This window comes from Phascolarctos cinereus, unplaced genomic scaffold, assembly GCF_003287225.1.
Source record: "Phascolarctos cinereus isolate Bilbo 61053 unplaced genomic scaffold, phaCin_HiC Scaffold_3;HRSCAF=262, whole genome shotgun sequence".
NCBI classification, from domain to species: Eukaryota; Metazoa; Chordata; class Mammalia; order Diprotodontia; family Phascolarctidae; genus Phascolarctos; species Phascolarctos cinereus.
This window is the reverse complement of record NW_027555736.1, coordinates 137086284-137110156: the sequence shown is the minus strand read 5'-3', so window position 1 is coordinate 137110156 and position 23873 is coordinate 137086284. Positions and strand designations below refer to the sequence as shown.

General features: G+C 39.5%; 1 protein-coding gene across 1 annotated transcript in view; it reads left to right on the top strand.

The window, feature by feature from the left end:
- The window catches only part of TRPM1 (transient receptor potential cation channel subfamily M member 1), a 184133-nt gene that overhangs the window by 56617 nt on the left and 103643 nt on the right, over positions 1–23873 (top strand). The gene's annotated exons all lie outside the window — the stretch shown is intronic.

Sequence of the window (23873 nt, the reverse complement as noted above, 5' to 3'; positions counted from 1 at the left end):
TAGCAGTTAGTTTTCTTTCCTGCAAGAAGATTATTTTTATGACCCAACTAGAAATAGAAAAGCAATCCATTGTAATCAGAAGAGATTCCATTTTCAGCTATTAAAAATGGTTTTAAAAATCTGTTACCAACTCCTAACATTGGTTTCTGCATTGAACTGAGAGAAGAAAAAAGGATAAGAGTGCAGGGCGGATGTTAAAGTTCTTTATTTAACATTAGAGCTATCATTTGGTTTTCATAAAATGATTTTCCAAAAGCTGTTCTTTGGCTTGGGTGTGAGTTGCATTGCTCCTTAGGAGTCCTGCCAAAGGAACTAACAAAAATTAAACATGTGAAAGTTTTAGCCTAGATTGTGTGAGCTCATCTCATCAAACGTAAGCTATTATTGTTACGGTCAGCTGCTTTCAATTACCACCACGTACAAATCTTCAGGACCCCTCTCTTGAGACAACCCACCACCATTTAAAACTCATCACACTAGAATATCAATGTAAGGCATAGCATAACCAATAGGGCTATCCTATGGTGTGGACTTCAAGAATCAAATTCTATCCTTGCCTCTGGCTTATTTCAAAATCAAAGCTCATTATCTTCAAACCTAAACATCCTTCCCAGATTCTAATAGGACTAAGGCTTAGCAGGTCTCTGTGAGAAAGTAGAGACCTAAGGGAAGGATTCCAGGATGCTGGAGAGGGTAGTAATGGTGGCCTCAGTGGAGAACAAAAGAAATGGCAAGACAATAATCCTGAATAGATGCATGGTTTTAAATCAAACTTAAAGGTAAAGAGACTTCAGCATGGAGCATGGCTGTCCCCATAGATAGTGTCTGTCATGTGTGGCTCACAGGGTGGCTAGAAAATATATTTCTAGCATTTCCTCTTCCTGCCCTTCTCTAGGTAGCTAGGTGACACAGTGGATAGAGCACCGAGCCTGGAGTCAGGGAGACTCATCTTCATGGGTTCAAATCCAGCCTCAGACAGTAGCTTTATGATCCTGGACAAATAAATCAATCCTGTTTGCCTCAGTTTCCTTATCTATCAAATGAACTGGAGAAGGAAATGGCAAACCACTCTAGTATCTTTGCCAAGAAGGGGTGATGAAGAGTTGGACACAAGTGAAAACAATGAAACAACAGAACCCTTCTCCAAGAAAGACTTTGATTCCTGCCAGGAAGGGAAGAAATAGATTGGGGCCAGCAATTAGCCACTTCCATTCTCCTCAAAGAGGAGGAGTACCAGAGTAGAACTTCATTTGCCTGCTCCCAATATTATTAGTGTAGGGCAGAGGTGTCAAATACATGACTTGCAGGCTTCATGCAGCCCACAACACTCCCAAGTACAGCCTAAACCAGGTCAAAAATATAATTGGGAGCTATTTAACAAAATAAACACACAACAAAATGAAGATAATGTTAATATGTGGTTTTCTAAGTCAATAGATACCTACTGGAATCCTTATGTACTGTCCAGTGGCCCCTGTTTCTATTTGAGTTTGACAGCATTAGTCTAGATTCAAGCTAAACTTCTGGTTCCACAATGACACACATAGAAAGTAGCAAATAAACCCTTTTATCCAAGTCAATAGCAAAACAGAGATCAAAGAAAGTGTATACACACACATACACACACCAGAAAACACAGATTGACATAGTTCTCCCATTGGGAGTTCAACCAATAGAGAGAATTCTAGATCTCATCCAGGGAGGAAAATTCCCTAATCTCTAGTGTAGCAAGCTGAGAGTAAGGGCATGATCAAAGTTCTACCTGTTGGCTTCTGCCCAAAGTCTTTCTCTTCCTTCAGCAACCTAAAGACAGGTTGACATCACCCATCTTCTCTCTTGAAGCTGGAAGCCAGATAAGAGTCCAGATCTCTCTTTTACCCTGCTTTCACCAATGCCATCTTGCCCCTCCCTCAGGTGTGAGGCATTCATCTCACCAATGATGAGAAAATCCCCTACCAATGGTCTTTGGGGCTCAAGTTACAAGTACATTTTGATAGGAAAAAAGCATTAAATATGAAATGACCTAGTGTTTAAGTCTTGACTCTTCCACTTACTGGCTGAATGAGCTTGGTTAATTTTTCTGTGCTCCATTTTCCTCATCTCTAAAATGAGAGTAATAATTATTTCACTGCCCATGTGACAAGATGTTGTAAGGAAAATGCTTTGTAAATATCAAAGTGCTATGGGAAGTTGAGTGATCTTACCACTCAGGACAAGAGGGAATTCAGTGATAGGTATGTGTTTAATTACTTGTTCCATGAAGTCAGAGGCAACGTCAGTTTTTTTTTCTTTTGTTTTTGTTTTACTAATAGGGTCTCAGAAACAGATATAGAGCCCATAAAAGTAACTGAAAGTATATAGGAATAAGTAACTGGAAGTGTGTAGGACTTTCACCTGAGACACAGTGTCACCAAATGGCATAATGCCTCAAAATACGCCAGTGTGATTATATCCCTGTCTAAAGTTTGGTTTTTATCTTTTTGGTTGGTGCATGAAAATATAACCTTGGGGGATGCTTATTCTAGTAAAGATCCAGCAAAGGAGACTGAGGAGGAACAGCCAGAGAAATAGAAAGAGAACCAAGAGAGAACAGTGTCATTGAAGCCAAGGGAGGAGAAAGTGTTCAGGAGGAGACTTTAATAAGGATATTTCCTAAGTATCTATATTCTTATTCACTGACTCTTTCCACACTACTTACAAACATGCTGATTTTTCTCTTGTCTTTTTTTAAAAGTTTCACATTATCCTATCATTCCATTAAACTATGGTGCTTTGTATCATCACTCTTTCCTAGCCAGTCCTAGAAAAGATTTTCTACCCTCCTTGCCTTCATCTGCTCATTTAGGACTCACTCCTCAGCCTCTTGCATGTTGTTTACCAAATCCAAACACTTGACAGAAATTATTCTCTTCAAGGTTACAAGTGATTCATTAATTGAAAAATACAATAGCATTTTCTCCTTTCATTCTCAGCCTTTTTCACTGCTCTGTATTTTCACATTGTCAACCACATTCTCCTCCTGGATGCTTTTTCTTTCCTTGGCTTCTGTGATATTGCTCTCTCTTGGTTCTCCTCCCACCTGTCTGACTTTTGCATCTTAGTCTATTTTGCTCAATCATCTTCCTTCTCTGCCTGCTAAGGACAGACATCCCAAAGACTCTGTCCTGAGTGCTTTTCTCTCTATGTTCTCTACCTGGCCAGTACATTTTGGGGAGGATTCTTTTGGGGCTGTGGGTTGAACTAGGTAACTACTGAGGGTCCTAACTCCAAAAGTCTGTGACTCTGTGGTACTTGTACATAACATTTATATAAGTAGAATATCAGCTCCTTAAAGGCAGGGACATTGTATTTTTCACTTCGGTACTTCTAGACCTAACACAATGTTTTGCATTTAACACTTGCCTGATAAGTGTTTGCTGAATTAGATTAAAAGATAACTAAAGAATTCCCCCTTTAAAAGGCATATTATGCTCTGGAAAAGATGAAATAGAAAATTTGAAAGGGAAAAAATTCATTGACTGCTGAAATTGGAATTGGAATTGTTCGTGATATAAACACAGAGTTGCTTAAAATAAACAAGACACAAGTTCTAGGGAAGTGCCTGGGACCAATAATGGTAAACAAGCAAGGAACAGCTGCAATTCATTAAAAGTAACAGTATGGACCTTTGCCGAGCTATGGCCTCAAACACTGGAGCATTAGTATGGAAAGAGCAAAGAAAGGGGACCAAGATTTTGAGTGATCCCCAAGGACAGGAGAAAGGTGTGAGAGAACACAAGTATGAGTCCTTCAGATTGGTTTTCCTGTTGAAAATGAGATCAAAGGAAAATCCATGAAGTTGTACAGACTTGCAAGCTGAACTTTCTCTGTGTGGTCACATTTGATTTGAATATTACACAGCATGTAACAGCCTGGTGAAAATACAAGGGGCAGTAATGCAGGAACAAAGCTCACCATCCCTGCTAACCCTGCTGGGATGCTTAGAGCCGGCTATGGATGAAAGATTGAAGATCAAAGTGGATAATTTATTTGGATTTCAGAATCCTTTCTAAAGATGGAGAGATCCCATGAAGTTGACCAACAGAGAGAAGGAAAGACACCTGTCTTTTCAAACCTATGAAAATGGACAATACATTCCCATTTATGCAGAATCCAAACAAGAACAAAGTTATAATGCTTACTATAGCTACAGTGATAACTATGTAATTGTTTCAGCTTTTAGCTGTAATCCTATACAGCCAAAATGCTTGCTACATTGCTATTCCAAAGACGCTGGTGTTTATCGAATTAAACCTAGCGAGGCAACTGGTATAGTGAATAGAGTGCTGCCCTGGGAAATAGGAATATCTCAGTTCAAATCCTGCCGGTGATCACAGAGCTAGTAAGTATCGATCTATTCCTTAACCTTACTAAGCTCAGTTTCCTTATCTAGCAAATGGAGAAAATAATATCCTACAGATAAACAAGGTTGTTGTGAGGATCAGATGAGATAATGTATGTAAAATGTTTGGGAAACCATCAAATAGTCTATGAATATGTTATCATCCAAAGACAAATCACCATATTTATGTTCCTTATAATGTTGGAATCAAGTATATTTTGTTACATTTCTGGTTGAAAATGTAGCAATCTATGTATAGTTTTTATTCTTCTTGTACAGCCATTTTTTGGTTTTGTCTGATTATTTGTATCCACATTTGGGGTTTCTTGTCAAAGATACTAGGGTGGTTTGCCATTTCCTTCTCCAGATCATTCTACAGATGAGGAAACTGTGACAGACAGGGTTAAGTGACTTGCCCAGGGTCACACAGCTAGTAAGTATCTGACAGCAGATCTGAACTCAGGAAGAGGAGTCTTCCTGACTGCAGGCCCATCCCTCTATCTAACACCTTCTAGCTGTCCATGTATAGTTTACATAATAATAACAGTAGCTATCATTTATGTAGCGTGCACTACGTGTGAGGCACTGTGTAAAACTCTTTACAATTATTTCATTTGATCCTCACAACAATCTTGAGAGGAAGGTACTATTAGCATCCCTATTTTACAGATGGGGAAAGTGAGGCAAACACAGGCTAAGTGACTTGCCCAAGGTCACACAGCTGGTATGTATCTGAGGCTGGATTTGAACTTCAAATGGACTTGACTCCAGGTCTGGCACTCTATCTACTGCGCCACCTAGCTGCCCCAGGCTTACATGATAACCCTTGGGTAACCAACATTGTAGATTAACCTGAACACTTCACTCCCCATTATGGATGAATGGGAGATTATTTTAAAAACATGTAATTTCTTTTGTATTAGGGGGCCAACAGTAACATACAATCTTCCCCTTATGAAAACATCACTAAAGGAATACATGGTCAGATGATTTTTTTAGTTCGTCTCTATTTTTAGAAAAAGCAGAAAATTCCGTTTCTATCCTTAAGGAAAAGTTTATGTGCAGATCATAGGATCCCAAATTTAGAAGTGAAAAGACTTTAGGTATTATCTAATCAACCTCATTTTACAAGTGAGGAAACTAAGGCCCATAGAAATTAAATTTATTTTCCCAACATGAAGCAGGAAATGGGCCCGTTTCCATAGCACTTACAAACCAAATCATAGGTAGGTCACAATCTTCCTTTGCAGGCAGCATTTCCATACTAGGCTTTTACCACATTGACAGAATCATGGATCCTTTGTGTATGTGCAAGATACTAAACTGGGAATACAAATGTAGGGAATTTACAGACTTTACCTAGAACTTTAGGATTAGCATAGTACTTCCCTAGTGACAATTTAGTGAAATAGGCTGTAAAAGCATTATTATCCCCATTGGACAGATGAGAAAACTAATACGCAGAGAGGGTAAGGTATGTCTAGGCTCCTATAGGGAGAGGGAAAGGGAACAAGCATTTACCAAGTGCCTGCTATGTGCCAGACACTGTGCTAAGTATTTACAAATATTATCTCATTTGATCTTCACAACAACTCTTTGAGGTAGATGCTTGCTATTATTATCCCCATTTTACAGATAAGAAACTGAGGCAGACAGTGGTTAAGTAACTTCTCTAGGGTCACAGCTAGGGTGTGAGACCCAATTGGAGGTCAGGTCTTCCTTAAGCCAGAACCAGCATTCTAACCATTGTGCTACTAGCTGATACTTACAGCTAGAAAGTATCCCAGCTGGGACTCACATGCACTTTTTCTGAAGCTAAGGTCAGTGATTTTTCTGCCACTCTATGCTAATTATCCAGTAGAAGGGTGTCATACTACTGTAGAAAAAAAAGTGCTTCTAGAAATCAGAGGCTCTGGGTTCAAATCCCACCTCTGATGTCTACTACTTGTACTTTATTGGGTAGGTCACTTAATCTCCCTGGGCCTCAGTTCACCCATATATAAAATAAGGGGATTGTGCAAGATGGTTTCTCGGGCATCTTCCAGCTCTAAATTTATGATTCTTCACCAAATACAGACTTGGTTTATAAGTGCTATGGAGATGAACTTATTGCCTGCTTCATATTGGGGAAGTCACTTAAGTGCTATGGGTCTCAGTTTCCTCACCTGTAAAATGAGAAGGTCAGACTTAGATAATCCCTGCTTTCAAGGAATTTGAAATCCAGGCTGCCCTTTATAAGTTATATTTTTATTGTGGGTCAAAATGAATACATTTCAAAATCATATACATTGTGAACTCAGGGTTAATTGCAATATAGAAGGAGGGAGGGAAGCATACATTTTTAAAGGAGGAGATGATGAGACTTATGGAAATGACTTTAGATTTTAGATGCAGACAAAAGGAGCTAGTCTCTCTAGAGATAAGAATTAAAACATAGAGAGAAATGTGAATGAGAATGTGTTCTAAATAAGTGATTGCAGTTCCAATATGAATGATCTCCCATTTTGATTATTCTCTTTGAGTTTGGCGGAGAAAGGCAGACTTTCACAGTCTCGTGTATGCCATTCTTTATCATGTGGGAGACATCTGCGTTACGATTTCTGAATCCTATGACTTTTGTTGTTGTTATTGTTGAGTCATTTCAGTCATGTCCAACTCTCCGTGACCCCATTTGAGGTTTTCTTGGCAAAGATACTAGGGTGGCATGCCATTTCCTTCTCCAGCTCATTTTACAGATGAGGAAATGAGGCAAACAGAGTTAAGTGACTGGCCCAGGGTCATGTAGCTAGTAAGTGTCTGAGGGCAGATTTGAACTCAGGTCCTCCTGACTCCGGTCCAGTGCTCTATCCACTGCACCACCTAGCTGCCTAATCCTATAGCTGCTGTACTTTATTATCATCATATTTGTGTTGGCTTTTGCATGTGTGGTGTGTGTATGTGGAGGGTGGGGTGAGGTGGGGAGAACAGAGTAATGCAATAATCACAATATAGTCAAGAAAAAGGGGATTAGACTCTATGATCTCTAAATTCTTTTCCACCCTAGACATTCTACAGCTCTATGATTCCATTTTCTTCTTAAGCCATTAAGAAGAATGCAATTTCCCATGGATGCAGTGTTATTTGTGGTAGTCAAGCACATTGACATACTGAGTTAAATAGGCTTTTGTGGGTTAGCTCAGGGACCAAACCACTATTTATAACATCACTTCTATGGGAAAATGGTTTCAGGTTCTTTTTTTTTTGGCTTTTTAGGCAATTGGGGTTAAGTGACTTGCCCAGGGTCACACTGCTAGTAAGTGTCAAGTGTTTGGTCTGAGGCCAGATTTGAACTCAGGTCTTCCTGACTTCAGGGCTGGTACTCTATCCACTTCGCCACCCAGCTGCCCCTATGGTTTCAGGTTCTAAAGAACCAACTTCTAAAATTCACATCATTTTAGCAACTCTACCAGTAGGGTGGGGTTGCTGGGGAGTTTTGTTTTTACACAATTATGAACGGCAACCAGGAAACCCATTCCTACAGTTCATGCTTGTTACTTCTAATATCACCCCCTCAGTCTCTTATGAGACTAAGAAGGAAATAGTTATGGCATTTTAAAGTCACAGAAGAAATTAAAGCCATTCTCAAAATGCTACCTTCTTCAGTGATCCTTCCTTTCCCCCCAAGAATAAGATGGTAATGGCCTATCTCTACTCTCTACCCCTCCACCTTGGACCTCACATAGCATTTGTACCTTCTCGTGCCCTTAGGTATCATTTTGTACTGTAATTATCTCTGGCAGTTTGGTCCATTGACTAGAAACCTAAGCCTGGAAGCCACAAAGATCTGGATCCAAGTCTTCCATCTAACACCTATTGGCTCTGTGATCCTGGGCAAGTCACTAACTCCTCTATGCTCTAGGCAACTACCTAAGACTGCAAATTGCAGAAAAGTTGCTGACCTATATTCACAGAACAAATTTCCTCACCAAGGCAGAAGTTCTCTAACCAGGGAAGTCATGGGTCCAGTCCCTGTCCCTATAATTATCTCAGTATGAGTCACATCCTCCTCACCCCCCAGATCGTACACTCCACGAGTGCAGAAACTCTGATTTTATCTTTCTGATTTCCTCCCCTGCTTAGCACAGTTCTCTGCATTCAGTGAGGACTTAACCAATCCTTGCCGAATGCACTTGTTGAAAGGACGAGAAAAGGAAATAGATGCAAAAGGAGGGAAGCTCATTATACCTGAGTGCAGAAATAAGGATTTGAGACTGTGGAGGAGTGGAAGGAGAGCTGGGTTTGGAGTCAGTTAGAGTCCAAAGATTGGCTAGGTTTGAAGTCTTCTACTTTCTTTTGGTGTGACCTTGAGTTGTGTGTCACCCTGCCTGTGGGTAAGGACTTCAGCAGCCTCCCCAGTGAAGAAGCTTGAGGAAAACTCAAATCCTGAGTCAGTCTGTCACAATAAGAGATTCAGGAATGGCATTTTCCCACCTTTGCAGAATTAGAGTCACATGCCCAATTCCACCCCCACTGGACCTGTTTTCATCCTTCCAACTACCCTTCTTATTGTGTTTCCCTCTTAATGAAGTTGGTCTACATCACCTTCTCTCTACTGCCTCTGCTTTGTAGTATGTTCCATGTTTCCCTGTACAGAACCTCAGAATCCCAGAACATAGTCAACCTGTACCACGACACTGGGCCACAGTCTATCCACCACTCCTAGCTGCCACACATTTTACTCATTTATGAAAGGAGAGGGTTATACTAGATGGTTCCTAAGGCATCTTCTGGCTAAAAGTTCAATGATCCTATGACCTTCTGAAACAGTCTATATCAAATAGGCCTTACTAGGTGGTACAATGGCTAGATTGCTGGGCCTGGAGTCAGGAAGACCTGAGTTCAAATCCAGCCACAGACTCCTACTAGCTATGTGACCCTGGGCAAGTCATTAAAGTCTCTCTGCCTCAGTTTCCTCAACTGTAAAATGGGGATAATAATAGCACCTACCTCTCAGGGTTGTCACCAGAACCAAATGAAATGATATTTATAAAGCACTTATCATAGTGCCTGGCACATAGTAGGCACTTAATAAAAGCTTGTTCTTTCCTTTTCCTTCACCCTTTATATCCATTTAAATTCAGTACTCTGGTTTTTGGGGAAGAGAGGCACACCAATGCCCTGTTGGCAGAGCTATGAATTGGTTTTGTCATTCTGGAGAGCAACTTAGAAATATGTTCAAAAAACAAAAATCACTAAACTTTGTCTTTGACCTTTGACCTAGCAATCTGGACCTTGATGACTCAGGAAGAGAGAATGAGGATAACTTTGTGCAGCTCTGCCTCACTTAAATCCAGTTCACAAGAATTTGAAACCCATGATGTCCTCTTCAAAAATAACTCCACTACCAAGCTTATACCCACAAAAAGACCAAAGAAAATTGAAAAGGGCCCATGTACACAAAAATATTTATTGCAGTTCTTTTTATAGTAGCACAAACCTAGAAACCAGGGGGATAGCTAGCTATTGGAGAATGGCTCAGCATTATATAAATATAATGCATTACTGTGCCATAAGAAATGACAAAATGGACAGGTTCGGAAGAAACTAGGGAAGACCTTTATAACCCAACACAAAGTGAAGTGAGCAGAACCAGGTGAACAATTTTTGCAAGAATAATTTAGAATGGAAAATAACTTTGAAGGACTTTATTACTCTGATTAATATAATGACAAACCTTGATTCCGAAGACTTGAAAACAAAATACACTCCTCACCTTCTGATCGTAGGGTTCATGGTTAGGGTGAAAGGAGGAGACAGAAATGGAAGAGAATGAAAATTTTTGAAATCTGCAGCAAAGTTCCTCCAAATTAAAGGTGATTTAGCTTTTCAGAAGTATTCTTGGAAGGGTTAATCACTATATAATCTCTTTAATGGGGCATTTTTTGTTTGCTTGAATTTCTAGATTAACTGAATGACATAATGAGCTTTATAAAGTCAAAAGCCACAATACCTCATACTGTTTCTCAATTATCTTCTAGTTGCAACTAAGTTCTCAAGTTCTTCATATCCACAATAGCCAAGCACTTAGTTTGTATTTTAGTGGTCAGTGGGTTGGGTTTTTTTATTTGTTTGCTTTTTACTGAAGTCATGCATTGAGGAATACGAAAAGCTCAGTAAATGGGATGCACAGTAAAACTTTAATTAATCTGAATTTGACTACCTGGTCGCCTCAATTAACCACATTCTCCTCCTTCCCACCCTCTGCCCCACCCTCATGATATACCCAGCACTCCACTCCTAGAGAAAGTGGAAAATTCACAAATAGAGACTATCAGGGGCTTAATAAAATAAAAACAAAATAACAAAACTCATAGCATATGTTTTGTCAGTCAGTCCAGCATTTTTTAAAGTGATTTCTACATGTCAGACCCTGTGCTAAGTGCTGAGGACACAAAGAAAAGCAAAAACAGCCCATGGCCTCCAGTAGATCACATTCTAATGGGGGAAGGGAACAAACATGAAAATCACTAGGTACATATAAGGTATATGCAGAGTTGATGAAAGGTAATCTCAAGAGGAAAGCATTAGTGGCTTGGGGGGGGGAGGGAGAGGGGATAGGCTAGAAAGGCCTCCTGCAGAAGGTGGCATTTGAACTACACCTTGAAGGAAGCCAGGGAAGCTTAAAGAGACAGAAGTGAAGACAGAGGGCTTTCTGGGCTTAGGGGACAGCCAATACAAAAGGTGTGGAGGCAGGGGATGGGCTATTGTATTTGCAGAACAGCAAATGGGCTAAGGCAACTGGATAATAGAGTGTGTGGGAAGGAGTCAAGTATAAGAATGGAAAGGTAGGAAGGGGCCAGGTAATGAAGAGTTTTAACTGCCATGTTGTTGTTCAATCGTGTCCAACTCTTCATGACCCTGTGGACCATACTGCTCATGGGATTTTCTTGGCAAAGATACTGGAGTGATTTGCCATTTCCTTCTCCACTGATTAAGGCAAAGAGAAGTTAAGTGACTTGCCCAGGGTCACACAGCTAGTAAGTGTCTGAGGCCAGATTCGAACTCAGGTCTTTTTGACTCCAGGTCCAGCATTCCATCCACTGAGCCATCTAGCTGCCTCTTGAGAGGAGTTTATATTTGATCCTGAAGGCAACCGGGAGCCACTAAGGCTTGTGGGGCAGGGGGATGACGGGCCTGGCATTCACTTTAGAAAAATCTAGGATTGATATTCAGTTGGCCCAAATGCATACACATTCTGTACCTATTCTCACAGTTATAGATAATAAAAACTAAGCTACAAAATGAGTCCTGATAGAACATAAGATCCTAAATCATCAAAGACTAATTAAATCATGTTAAACATAGAGTCATTTCTCAGGAAGGAAAGTCAAAAGATGCTTTGTAAAAAAGATTTTTAATAAGAGTTTAAAAAAAAAGGAATCTCTAAGTCAGACTAACTAGAACATCCCATTCCCTGAATATTACTATTCTGGCTAATTGCAGTTTCATGGCACATTAGCATTTATACCTAAAATGTTTCTTCTGAGTATTTTTTCTTGTACGTTTTCAGTAACATTGAAGGCAAACTGGGCAGAGTAAGGGAGGAAATTGCGGTGTAAAAGAAAGAAAACATTTAAGGACCATTTTGATACAATAATTGCATTTTTGTACATGGGAGGTAAGATTACAAAATAACAAGAGGGTTGGATTGTTTGGGGTTTTTTAAACCAAATATTGTAGAATACACGTATCCAAATGATAATAAAGTTAGATAATAAAGTCATGAGGCAAGTCTTTTAACAAACATATAAGAATCCAAAATATAGCGGAAGCAATGAAAAGCAATGAAAAGAATCCTAGGTTTGGAATCAGAAAACTTGGATTCAATTCCTGGCTCTGCCTTCTACTACCTGTATGACCTCTAGCAAGTCACTTACCTGCTCTGGGCCCCCATTTCCTCATCTGTAAAATGATAGAGCTGGTCAAGATGACCTCTAAGGTTTCTCTTTGTTTTAAACCCATAATCTGTGAGTGATCTCAGGAAGGCTGCCCTCCAGAGGAGTAATTTTGAAAGACCAGATACATCATAATACACTTGTCACAATATTCCATTGCCTGTTTTTAGGGAAGAGGAAATAAGGTGGTGTGATAGCAAAAGGATCAGTGATACACACACATAAATGACATGACTTGAACTAAACCACATAACTCCCTGGGCCTCATGTCTCCGAGCTACAGAAAGGAGAGCTTGGACTGGATGGCCTCAAAGGTCTCTGCCAGTGCCAAAGCTTTGACCTGGTCAGCTGAGGTTTCAGCCTTGGCCAAATGAGACCCTATGCATGTATGATGTGAAGATGCATATACTTTCCGTGTGGATAGCTATCTCTTGTGACTGCTTTCAGTAGAAAGCTTTGGTCCAACTTTAAATGATTTGGGAAAGGATTAAAAGTAATTAATGCCAAGTGACCACTTTCTACTCTACCCTCTCCCACTTTCCAGAGACTAGAAGCTCCCAGTCTAATGAAAAAATCTCTGAAAAGACTATTATATCCAATTGTCTCAATTATGCAAAGAGCATAGACATTTTTAGCAGGGGAGGGGGTTGGTTGAGGGAATACTTCAGAAGAAAAAGCTCAGCTAGTTCCCACCCCTGTCTTCCTGGCTGCCCAGTGTTCTTACAGTGATTTGGAGTCCTGATTTGGGAGGGGGGGGGGAAATGGAGGAGAATGGGAGATTTAGCAAATTGGAGATTTAGGCACCCTCAGAGTGGATTTGTCTGTGCCGCCTTCCACCAGGAGACGAAAATGCCTGCTGGGCTGGGAGATAGGTCATAAGACTTCTAAAGGATTACCTTCAAAAGGAGTCATGAGGTCCAGCTGAACAAAGGAGAGGCTCACATGCTTGTCATATGAAATTCTCTTCTTAAAAGGGGGGAGACCTCATCTCCTTAGGGATTTTTCACTGGCCTCAGCTGGGAGAAGGAAGATGAGAGCAGAATTTCTGAGCGGGGGAATGAAAGATGGGGCAGGGGCCCAGAGCACAACAGCCTTCCCATGCGTGGTAGCTGCCTCCACCAACTTTAAAAATACAAACTTTCCAGCCCCAACCAGGTAAGATTTTTGATACTGTTAAAAACTTTTCATTTGGTAACTGTTACCCTGGTTTTCTCTAATCTCTTTACTCGCTAATGCTTCTCTAGCCTGTGTAGACAATTTGTAACACTCTAAGCCACCTCTGAAAGCCTTTGAGAAAGTGCAACTGGCAATGATCTACAATGACTAATCTCTCAAATTGGGTTTGTCCACGATGGGTGGTGAACAAGGGATGACTAAAACTCCAGGACCAAAAGGAATTTTTCAAAATGAGTTACTGTATCAGTCTATTTTGCCTAGATATCATATTAGGGGCAGTTGTGGCTGGCTGATAAACAGGTGACACATACTGGTTGTGTGACCCTGAGTGAGTCATTTAACTTCTCAGTGCTCTCAGGCAACTCTATAAATTTCAGAGTTGGTACAGCTCTGCATTGATTGAAGAGATTTCCTGTACCCATGAGATCAGAGGGGAAGGAAGGAGGGAAGGAAGGAAGGAAGGAAGGAAGGAAGGAAGGAAGGAAGGAAGGAAGGAAGGAAGGAAGGAAGGAAGGAAGGAAGGAAGGAAGGAAGGAAGGAAGGAAGGAAGGAAGGAAGGAAGGGAGAGAAAGAGATGGGGAAAGAAGAGAGAGATGGAGGGAGAGAAGAATGGAAAGGGGAAAGGAGAGAGAAGGAGAGAGGGAGACAAGGAAGGGAAATCAAAGTCTAATTTTCCTCTCAAACTAACTTTTCCTTTATTACTGTCACTTCACAAATCACACAGACAATTACTGTTTTTAAGTGTAACAAATCAATTAGCTAGGGATCTTTAACATTTTAGTTTACAAAAGTTTCATTTTCTTCATGAATTTTATTGTTCCTAAATCAGGGTCAATGCCATATGTGGTAGGCAGAGTTCTTTTTATCCAAAGATCAAGTACTTAAAATTCCCTCTGACTGATCAGCCACGCAGTATAGCTCATCTCAAATGTCTTCAGCTCCAGTCTCACGAAGAGATGGTGCCAGACAGGGTCCCCTGACCTAAAGTATCAATCTTACTGTTAGTCATTCTACCATTGTAGCATCATCTCTGTTGCTGAGAGCAGAAAAATAATATGAAGGTGAAAAAGCTATGGATCTGGAGTTAGAGGACCTGGGTTCAAATCCTCACTCTATTACAACTTATGTGATATTAACCTTCCTGACCTTTATTTACTTCAACTATAAAATAAGAAGGTTGTACTAGATAACACTTCTAGCTTTAAAACTGATGTTCCTATGATCTTGACAGCTTCTCTGAGTCTCCTTCCAAAATAAATTATCTCTGACGAAGGGTCTGGTCTTGACTTCTCATCTGCTAAAAGCTGAGTTGATAAAGTTTTGAGGAGAATGGGTCACCACAGGGAACAGAGGTAAAAAAAGGTTCAGCAGATAGTGCCTGTAGCTGATCATGGGAGGAATGGTCTATTGCATTGTATACAAAGACAAAAAATAATAATAATTAATCAAAATAATTCAGAAACCAAGGAAAATACATAACTATGAAAAACCAATAGATATTTATCAAACACTCACCACAAACAGCTTCCTCAGATGATGGCTAATTTTACCAAGCACTTCTGCCATATTATTTAGGAGGGGACAGATAGGAAGGAAGGGCTGGTATAGCTTGGGTAACCAATCTCTATGTCTGTGGTAGGGGCAGCATATATAGTGCATAGCCAACTTGGCCTGGAGTCAGAAAAGACTTAGGTTCAAATTTGCCTCTGACATCCACTATGCGGCCCTGGGCAGGTGACTTAAATGCTGTCTACTTCAGGCAACTCCCTAGGATTTATCTACTAAATGATAGAGCAGCTTGAAATGCCATCTGAAATAGTGTATTCTTTGTGTGTATGTGTATCTTCACATGTGATGGTGAAAAATAACTAGAAAGAGTTGAGTACAAAAGAGAAAATTGAGTCTGGGGTGCAGTTTAGGGTTCTAGTTTTTTGGTCTTGGGTCTTTTCCCCCTTTTACTATCATTATTGTGAGTGCAGGTATCTGCAGGTATCTGCACCAGTCTAGAGCCATGGCTTATGTTGCTCCAGGCCTCTCACAGACAATGCCTCAGCAATGGAGTAGATGATGTTGAAATTTATGATCAATTGATGCCCTATCCGAATTGTGCCTATCAAGCTTACTCTCTCAGTCTCCCATCATCCAGAAAGGGTCTCTAGCAGTAGTACTCGTGGCTAAGCATAGAGTGTGCACTAGTCATGCCAACGGAACCTTGAGGGAAGGAGGATTTCCATGGGCATCATCCTGAGGAGAAAGAAAAGGGCTAATCAGAGTGCTTGTCCAGAAAGTAGCAGCATGCCCTTCCTACGCAGACATGATTAACAGCTTAGATTTAAATGAACACTTTAGCAGAAATTGTCAGGGCTGAGACAAATAAGGTGAAAAGGAAGGGAAAGAAATGACTCTTAAAAACTTGTTAAAGGCCACGGGGTGAGAAAGTAAAAGCCTAATTGGGTACCATATAATTTTGACAAAGGCTAACCCTGTACTTATAAATATTTTGAGAGAGAGAGAGAGAGAGAGAGAGAGAGAGAGAGAGAGAGAGAGAGAGAGAGAGAGAGAGAGAGAGTGTGTGTATTGGGGGTAAACACACATGATAGATCAAGTATTTGTTAAGGGGGTCACTATATGCTGAAGGAGAAAAGGGTAAATTAACTGTATAGACTTTAATAGCAGCATGAGGACTTTGGAAAGGCTTGAGTTTATTTAATATAATTCATTACACATAAAGTTACAAACTATCCTATAATGGTTTTAAACATAAGGAAGTTAGTAATTAACCTTTAGTATAAAGTAATTAAGCACCCTTCATAGTGGATTTTGGAGAAAGTCAAATTTAAATGGAAACTCATATCTTTGCTATGATTGTTTTATATTTAAATGGTTTGGCTTCTAGGTGATAATTAGCAATGTTTTGTTTGATTCTGCTCCTTACAGTCTCATTTATTATTTTGCTATTTGGCTAAAAAGTACATGAAGTAGAAAGTAACTCAGACATCTTCAAGGTTGCTCATGCTGAAAGGAATCTTCCTTCTGAATAAAGTAAAAACGACAAATCAAACTCTTTGTCTATATGAATTTCCTTTTCCTGGATATTATTTCAGACCATTCTTATTGTTCTCTGTTGATGAAATTTAACACAGATTGTCTTGTAAGATTATTTTGTTGTTGTTTTGTCCTCAATTTTAGAGTTAAGAAAATGAGATCTCATATATCCACACAGTTCTGTAAGAAAAGAGTCACAAACACTCCTAGGCTACTGTGTCCTAAAAGTTAACTGAATATGAAACCCTATCTTTTTAGTTTTGTCCAACTGACCCAGGAAGCAGCAGACACAGTGGTAGTATACTATATTATATTAAGCTCACTGGCCAATCAATACCTGTCAAATTACTCCTTTTTGAGCTTTAAAATTGGACACAGCAAGTGGTAAATTTCTTGCCACCTGAGCTGGTTAGCATTAGTGGGCCTGCAGTCAGGGTTCCAGGAAATTGATCATTCTGTCATAGATGTGCATAGCATAAGGAGTACTTTTCTCAGACTACCATAGTGAGGAGCAAATGAAAAGATACTCATTTGTTTTCACTTGCTATCCAAGTAGAAGCGAATAATTTGTAATGCTAGTGATAATTTTTAATAAAAACAGTCCTGCTAAACTATATGGACTAAATTTATCTTTAGCAAAGGGTTCTTAATTTGGAGTATATGAACTTTATATATATATATATATATTATATGTATATATATATGTATAAATAAATAACTATATTTCAATCAAATCAGTTTTCTTTGTGATGCTATATATTTTACTTTATGAATTTAAAAACCTTTTGAGAAGGGGCTCATAGCCTTCACCAGATTGTCAAAGGGGCTTGACAAAAAAAAAAGGTTAAGAAAATTTGTTCTACTCAAAATTTTGTAAAAATGAATGTTAAAATTGTCTTCACATATAATTGGAAAAAATGAAATACTATTTTAAAAAAATAAAACCACATTTTAACATTAAGAAGAAAAGAAAACTTGTTCTGTAGTGTACCCTGCTTTCCAGATGCCTTGAACCCTCTAACTGATCCCTGGATGCCTATGGGTCATCACATTGGTTCTCTTCCTGGTCCCATCATTCCCAGAAATGCTCTGTGCACTAGGTTAGTGTTTCCCAACTGATCTATAGGAAATTCTACCCATCTGCAAAACATTTGCTTCTAAAGGCCCGGTCTTCTCAAAACCTCTATACTTCAATTAATGCCTCCATCTCTGTTTCTACTGACTTCTCCTTGTTTACTGTTTTGTCCACCTCTGTTTTCCTCCTTCCTGATTCCTAGTCCCTGATACCTAATACTGACCTCCTAAGCTTTCAAGAATGGAGTGATGAGATTCTGAGTTTGGAAGGGTCTGCCTTAGAAAATTTAGATATTTAACCATCTGCTATACTATATTTTGATGAGATTCTTGGTATACATGTATATTATGAAAAAGAAGATGGGCTAATCATGTGGAGAAAAAAAAATCTAACTGCTGAGCAGCCAGAATGCTACACTTGTACTCTTACCATGTCAAGAAAAGGCAAGGAAGCCCACCAGATACTGGGTGGACCCCCTGCAATACACTTATGGAAGGACAGGGAGAAGAGTGGTATGTGATGAAACTGATATAATTTTACCAATGAAAATAACATTAAAGAAGAGGCATTATCTTCTGCTTTTCCACTACACCCTAATGACCATGGGCTGTTTCCATCTGACTTGTGGCTTAAGCCTTCCATAGATTTTCTCTCCCCCTTTGGAATGTGAACTCTTTGAAAGCAAGGATTGTATTACTTTTCTATTTGTATCTCCAGGGCTTATAAGGTATAGTGCTTGGCAAACAGTAAGTGCTCAATGAATGCCTCCACTCATTCATTCATTCATTCATGACAGACATGATGAGCTCACTGGGATCCACATTACTGGAAGGATTCTCACATCAGTGAGAACCATTGGAGTTTTTGGAATATTGAGTACTTGAGTACTACCATCTTCAATATTGCTCTAAATCCCTTCTTTCCCCATCATAACTTATCTATTCTGTGGTCTTTTCCTTTAGTGCTTTGTATACAGGGAATAGTTAATACATTAAACTCTGCTCAGGTAATAGTGAAAATGATAAGCTCCTTCAGGAGATGGGCTTTTTTTCATTTTTGTCTATGTATCCCCAGGACCAAGTGCCATGCCCTTCACACTATAGGTACTTGAAAATGCTTATTGGATTAAATTTAATTGAAAGAATCTTGACCTAGAAGCCAGAAGATTGGGATTCTCATCCACGCTTCAATACTTACTGCTTTTAAGCAAGTCAATTAACTTCTCTGAGACTCAGTTTCTTCATCTGTAAATGAGAATAATTGATAGTTGGCTTACCTACTTCATAGGGTTATTGAAAAGAAATACAAATTTGAGCTACTGTTGCTATGAGTCATAGTAAATTGATATGTACCTCTTAGCAGGTAACCTATTCACATTTTAATGAAGACTTTCTAAAGATGGTTCCTTAACCCAAAGCCATAATTCCAATGTTGCAATTTTAGGTGGGATGGCAGGTTTGCAAGAGAAATATTTTTGGTCAAGGAAGTCTTTACACATCTTTCAAATCATAGCATTAGGTGACCACCAGCATTGCCTTCAAATTTTCCTTAAGGATCAAGTGAAATAGTATTCATACACTTAAACTAATTTTTAAAAACTAGACCAATATACGATTAGCCAAAAATGCTGATAACATTTTATTGTTATAAACTATAGGCCATATTTCCTGTAATCTGGTTAACATGAAACTTGAATGAGGCTTATAATTGCATCCAGTACCATAGAGGATTTCCCCAAAAGGAACAGCAGCAACAGAAGCAGTAGCAATAACTTCCTCTGCCAGACGAGACTGTCTAGATGCCTTTACTACTGGTGCTTCAAGGTAAAATAGTAATATCTCTTCTGCTTAATGGCCAGCCTGCATCCATGCCTAGAGTCTCTCGATTACACCTGTAGAGTTTTTGATGTTAAAAAGAAAATGTAGTAAAGGGAGGGCACTGAGTAGGGAATGAGAATTAAAGAAAAATGGGGTACCCCAAAAGGTAGGGGGAGGAGGAAGTACAGAAGTGGAGGGACACTTCACTGGTGTCCCAATTTTTACCTGTAGCTGGTCTTCGGACTAGCTAATACTTGGCTCCTGCCTGACTTGAGAGGTGCTCATTCATCCAGACTGCTAGGAAATCAACTCATTGCCCTTAGCTTAATAGAGGCTTTTTGGAAATGGTGCTTCTGGCAACCAGCTTTTCCTAACTGTGCCAGTTGGAGGATATACTCAGAATTACTGCGAAGGTGGTGCAAGGGGCTTTGCAGAAAAGCAGCTGAACTACCTGCTGGTGGAAGTATTTTCAAGAGGAGGAGTGCAAAGGTTAATCTATTGGTTAGATTCCATAGAATCTTTGCTAAAGCCTTCCTTTAGAAAATAAACAGGAGAAGAATAAGCCTATACAACAGAATGTATCTATTTAGGGAGATTTTTCTAATCAGCCATGTTGTCTATATAATGGAAGCTGCATATGATTACACATATGATAGGTTAAATAGCCCGAGATATTCATATCAGCAGATACTTCCATAAGATTTAAAACTGAAAGAGATCTAAGAGATCATGGAGTTGATCTCCTTCAATTAAAGCCCAGAAAGGTTGAAATGACTTGTCCAAGGGAACAGGAGTAGTGACTAAAAGAGGTAGCATTTGAACTCAGTTTCTCTGATTACAAGCCCAGTGCAATTTCCTCCATATTACATTTATATTTTAAACAAAATATAGAAGCTTCACACTTCACCTTAAATATGATAACTGCAGTGTCATTATATACTAGAAATTACATTATTCAGTCAAAGGCAAAAATGGTTAAGTAGGAAATTTGTTTTCTGAGACCTTTCTTTTCCTTTTCATTGCCATCCCTATCCCTTGTGGTCAGTGCTATGACTGCCTAAGAAACCACCATCACCAGCTTCTCCCAGGACTACCCCTTACGAACATCTAGTGTTTCCTATCCCAGCTAACTATACAAGGTTAAAAACCAACCAATCCTTTGTCCCGTTCTTTCAAGGTCTGTCTAGAAAACTGGCTAATCTTATGTCCTAATAAATGTGTAGGTGTTTGTTAATGACTGTTATGGCAGCCCAGTTTACATTGGCATTTGGATAGCCACTTCACTGCCAAAAGAGAGACTATTTGTTGTAATAGAAAGGGCACCAGTTTGAAATCAGAATACTTGGCTTTGAATCTCACCCTCTTTCTGATTAGTTATATGATCCTGGGCAAAGTGCTTCTTCTCTCTAAATCTCATTATCGTTATCTAATTTTAGACCAGAACTGTTGTTTCATTGCTATAGTGAATTCCCAGTGAGGAAACTCCCTCTATCAATGCAAATTGCCCACTTCCACTTAAATATACCATTTTAAGAGCCACCAGGGACATTGAGAGGTTAAGTGACTTTCTCAGGGTCACTCAGCAGTACATGTCAGTGACAGGACCATAAATGATGTTAACCCACTTCAATGACGGTAATCCCACTTTGCAGGATGATAGGAAGGATCAAGTGATCTCTGTGTTATTGTTTTGAAAAGAACTGGATTTGATGGTAAGCATTTCAGTGGCTACTGCAGACAGTGGGACCACCCCTCATATTACTCCATTTATGCTAGACCGGTACCAATTTCAGTTCTCTGTTTGGCACCAACAGGACCACTGCTAGTTTTGGACCATTCTCTCTCTTCCGTCTCATATGTCCCTCTCTAGTCATGGCCACACAACAAAAGTATGCAAAGTATAGGAAGATGGGAGACATACAATACCTTTTAACAATGAGAAACCAGGATATCAGCAATTCCTTGTTTAAGAGAAATTAAAGAATAAGTCTTGTTCCTTGTTTGTCTTCTTTAATGCTGGCCTTACAGAAATGCCACAAGGGGTTAATTAGGAGCTTGAGTTGAAACCAAAATGGCCTAGATAATATAAAATGTATTATTATAGTAATGACTTTTCTTCTTTTGGGGGGTTCAGTTCAATTCCATAAACATTCATCTATTAAGCAGCAACTATTTGCAAAAACCTGTGCTAAGTACTGAAGGTAAAACAAAGCTATATTATAAGGCATACATATCTCTGCCTTCTGAGAGTTTACGAGGAAAGATAGGATATATACAAATCCCATGATATAAAAAAGAATATGAGCACTCAACCGACATTTTTAAAGACATTTTATGTCCATTTTATGGACAAGACAGGTCACACAAGTTGTTGGTTCAATTTTTTTTTAATACAAGCATTTTTAAGTGTTTACTCTGTGCCAGGCACTGTACTAAGCACTTGGAATACAAATAAAAGCAGAAAGAATGGCAACAACAGTCCTAAGGAAGTTTCCATTGTAATGCGGGGAAGATATAAGGGGAAATTGAAAAGTGAGGAGATAGAAGGGTGAGGGTGAGGATGTCCTTAGGGGATTTGGTAAAGAAAATCTGTAGGGCAGCCTGGAGAGAATTGAGGCAGGGCTGAACTGGACATCCGCCTGAAATGGAGGTTCTGGGATGAGCCATTCAACTAAAGGGAGAGGCTACTGGGGCAAAGAGTATTTCCTATGTGTAGATCCCACGACCCAAGTAAGCTTTCTGGATGAAGAGAATGACAGAGACCTCCTCTACTATGGTATGGAAAGCAGCTTGGAAAGAAGGGGGAAAGAAAGAAAAGTCATAAAGATTGTTAGTGACAGAGCTTGGATTTAAACTCAAGTAGAATGACACCAGGTTAAACACCCTTTCCAGTGTTGTGGAGGTAGAATTGACACCTGACAGAACATGAGAGACAAAGGAGAGGCAAAAGACAAGAATGAGTCTGAAATTGAGAGAAGCATAGAAGTGGTTAAAAAAAAAAGCACCATGAGACTTTTGAAGAGAGATCTTCAAAGTATTCCAGACACAGAGAATAGCATAAGCAAAAACAGAACCAGGAAAACACCATACAACTAGAACAGAGAATTAATCCAATTTAGCAGGATCATTTTAGAGTAGATTGGAAAGCTAGGCTGGAACCTGGAATGCCAAACTATGAGTTCAAACTTCATTTGGTAGACAATAGGGTCTCAGAATTATGTCATGATCATAGAATGTTAGAGCTAAAAGATACTTCGAGATAATCTAGTCCAATACATTCATTTTAATCGATAAAGAAACTGAGGAGCAGACGTGTCAAGTGATATGAATGTCTGCCCAAAGCAGATCTGGGACCAAGACTTCTGTCCTTTCCAGTACATCACATCTATTGACCATTTTTCTCAGCAGTGAGTAGGAGGATGTAAATAGAGCTGTGTGTTAAGAAGATTAATCTGGAAGTGGTCTATAGAATGGATTGGGGTGGGTAGAAACTAGAAAACTCATTTGTAGGCTATTATAATAGTCGGGAGAGAAGTAATGAGGGTCTGAACTGCATTTGTGGCAATAGGAATGAAGAGGAGAGGCGTAATTTGATATTACAGAGAATCTATAGAACTCAGCAACTAGATGTGGGAAGTGAGGGAGAGGAAGGAATCAAAAGATGATTCTAAGGTTTGAGGCCTCAGGATAACTGGGTTACTAGAAGAATAGGGCTACCATTAACAAAAATAGGGAAGCTGGAAGGAAAGGCACTTTCTAAGGAAAAGATAATAAGTTCTATTTAGTATGTGTTGAATTTGAGGGTACCTATGGACATTTGGTTTGTATTTTTTTCTTTTCAGAATTAACTTTCTTAGATTATATTCATTCAGAGTAAACTTTGCTGTTATTCAATGGAGAGGAAGGGAGCAGGCCCCTCAGGCCAGGTTATAAAGACACAGGTGGCCACCATGGCTGTAAATCACAGTAGGCAATCCTGGCTTCTATATATACTTTCCTTTATTGGATTTCAAATCAGTAGGCATTGATTTTTCTGCCCCAGACTGGAGATTATAACTTTGACCAGTGGCATTCCCTTAGGGACCCATTCTGCAATTTCTTGTCTTTCTTATACCATAAAATTATAGCTTCCCTGACAATCCCAGCAAAGGGGGTTGAGTTTGAACTCAACCACTTAAAACCAATCACAGCATATACTTTGTGGGCTTCCTTTTTGGCAGCAAAATCCTCCTAACCCTTATTCTACCTGTCTGAGTAACTGCCTCTCGTTTGGATGGGGCAAGGAGTGTTCGAGACCAGTTAGCCATATGTGAACAGGGGGTAGGGAGAGCAAGTAAGAGTAGTACGGAAGATATTAACTAAAATATTGTCTTTTCCAGCAAGGACCAGGGGTCTCTAGAGTCTGGAAGAGGACATGCTCCCCCCTTCCCTCTTTAAATGTGATA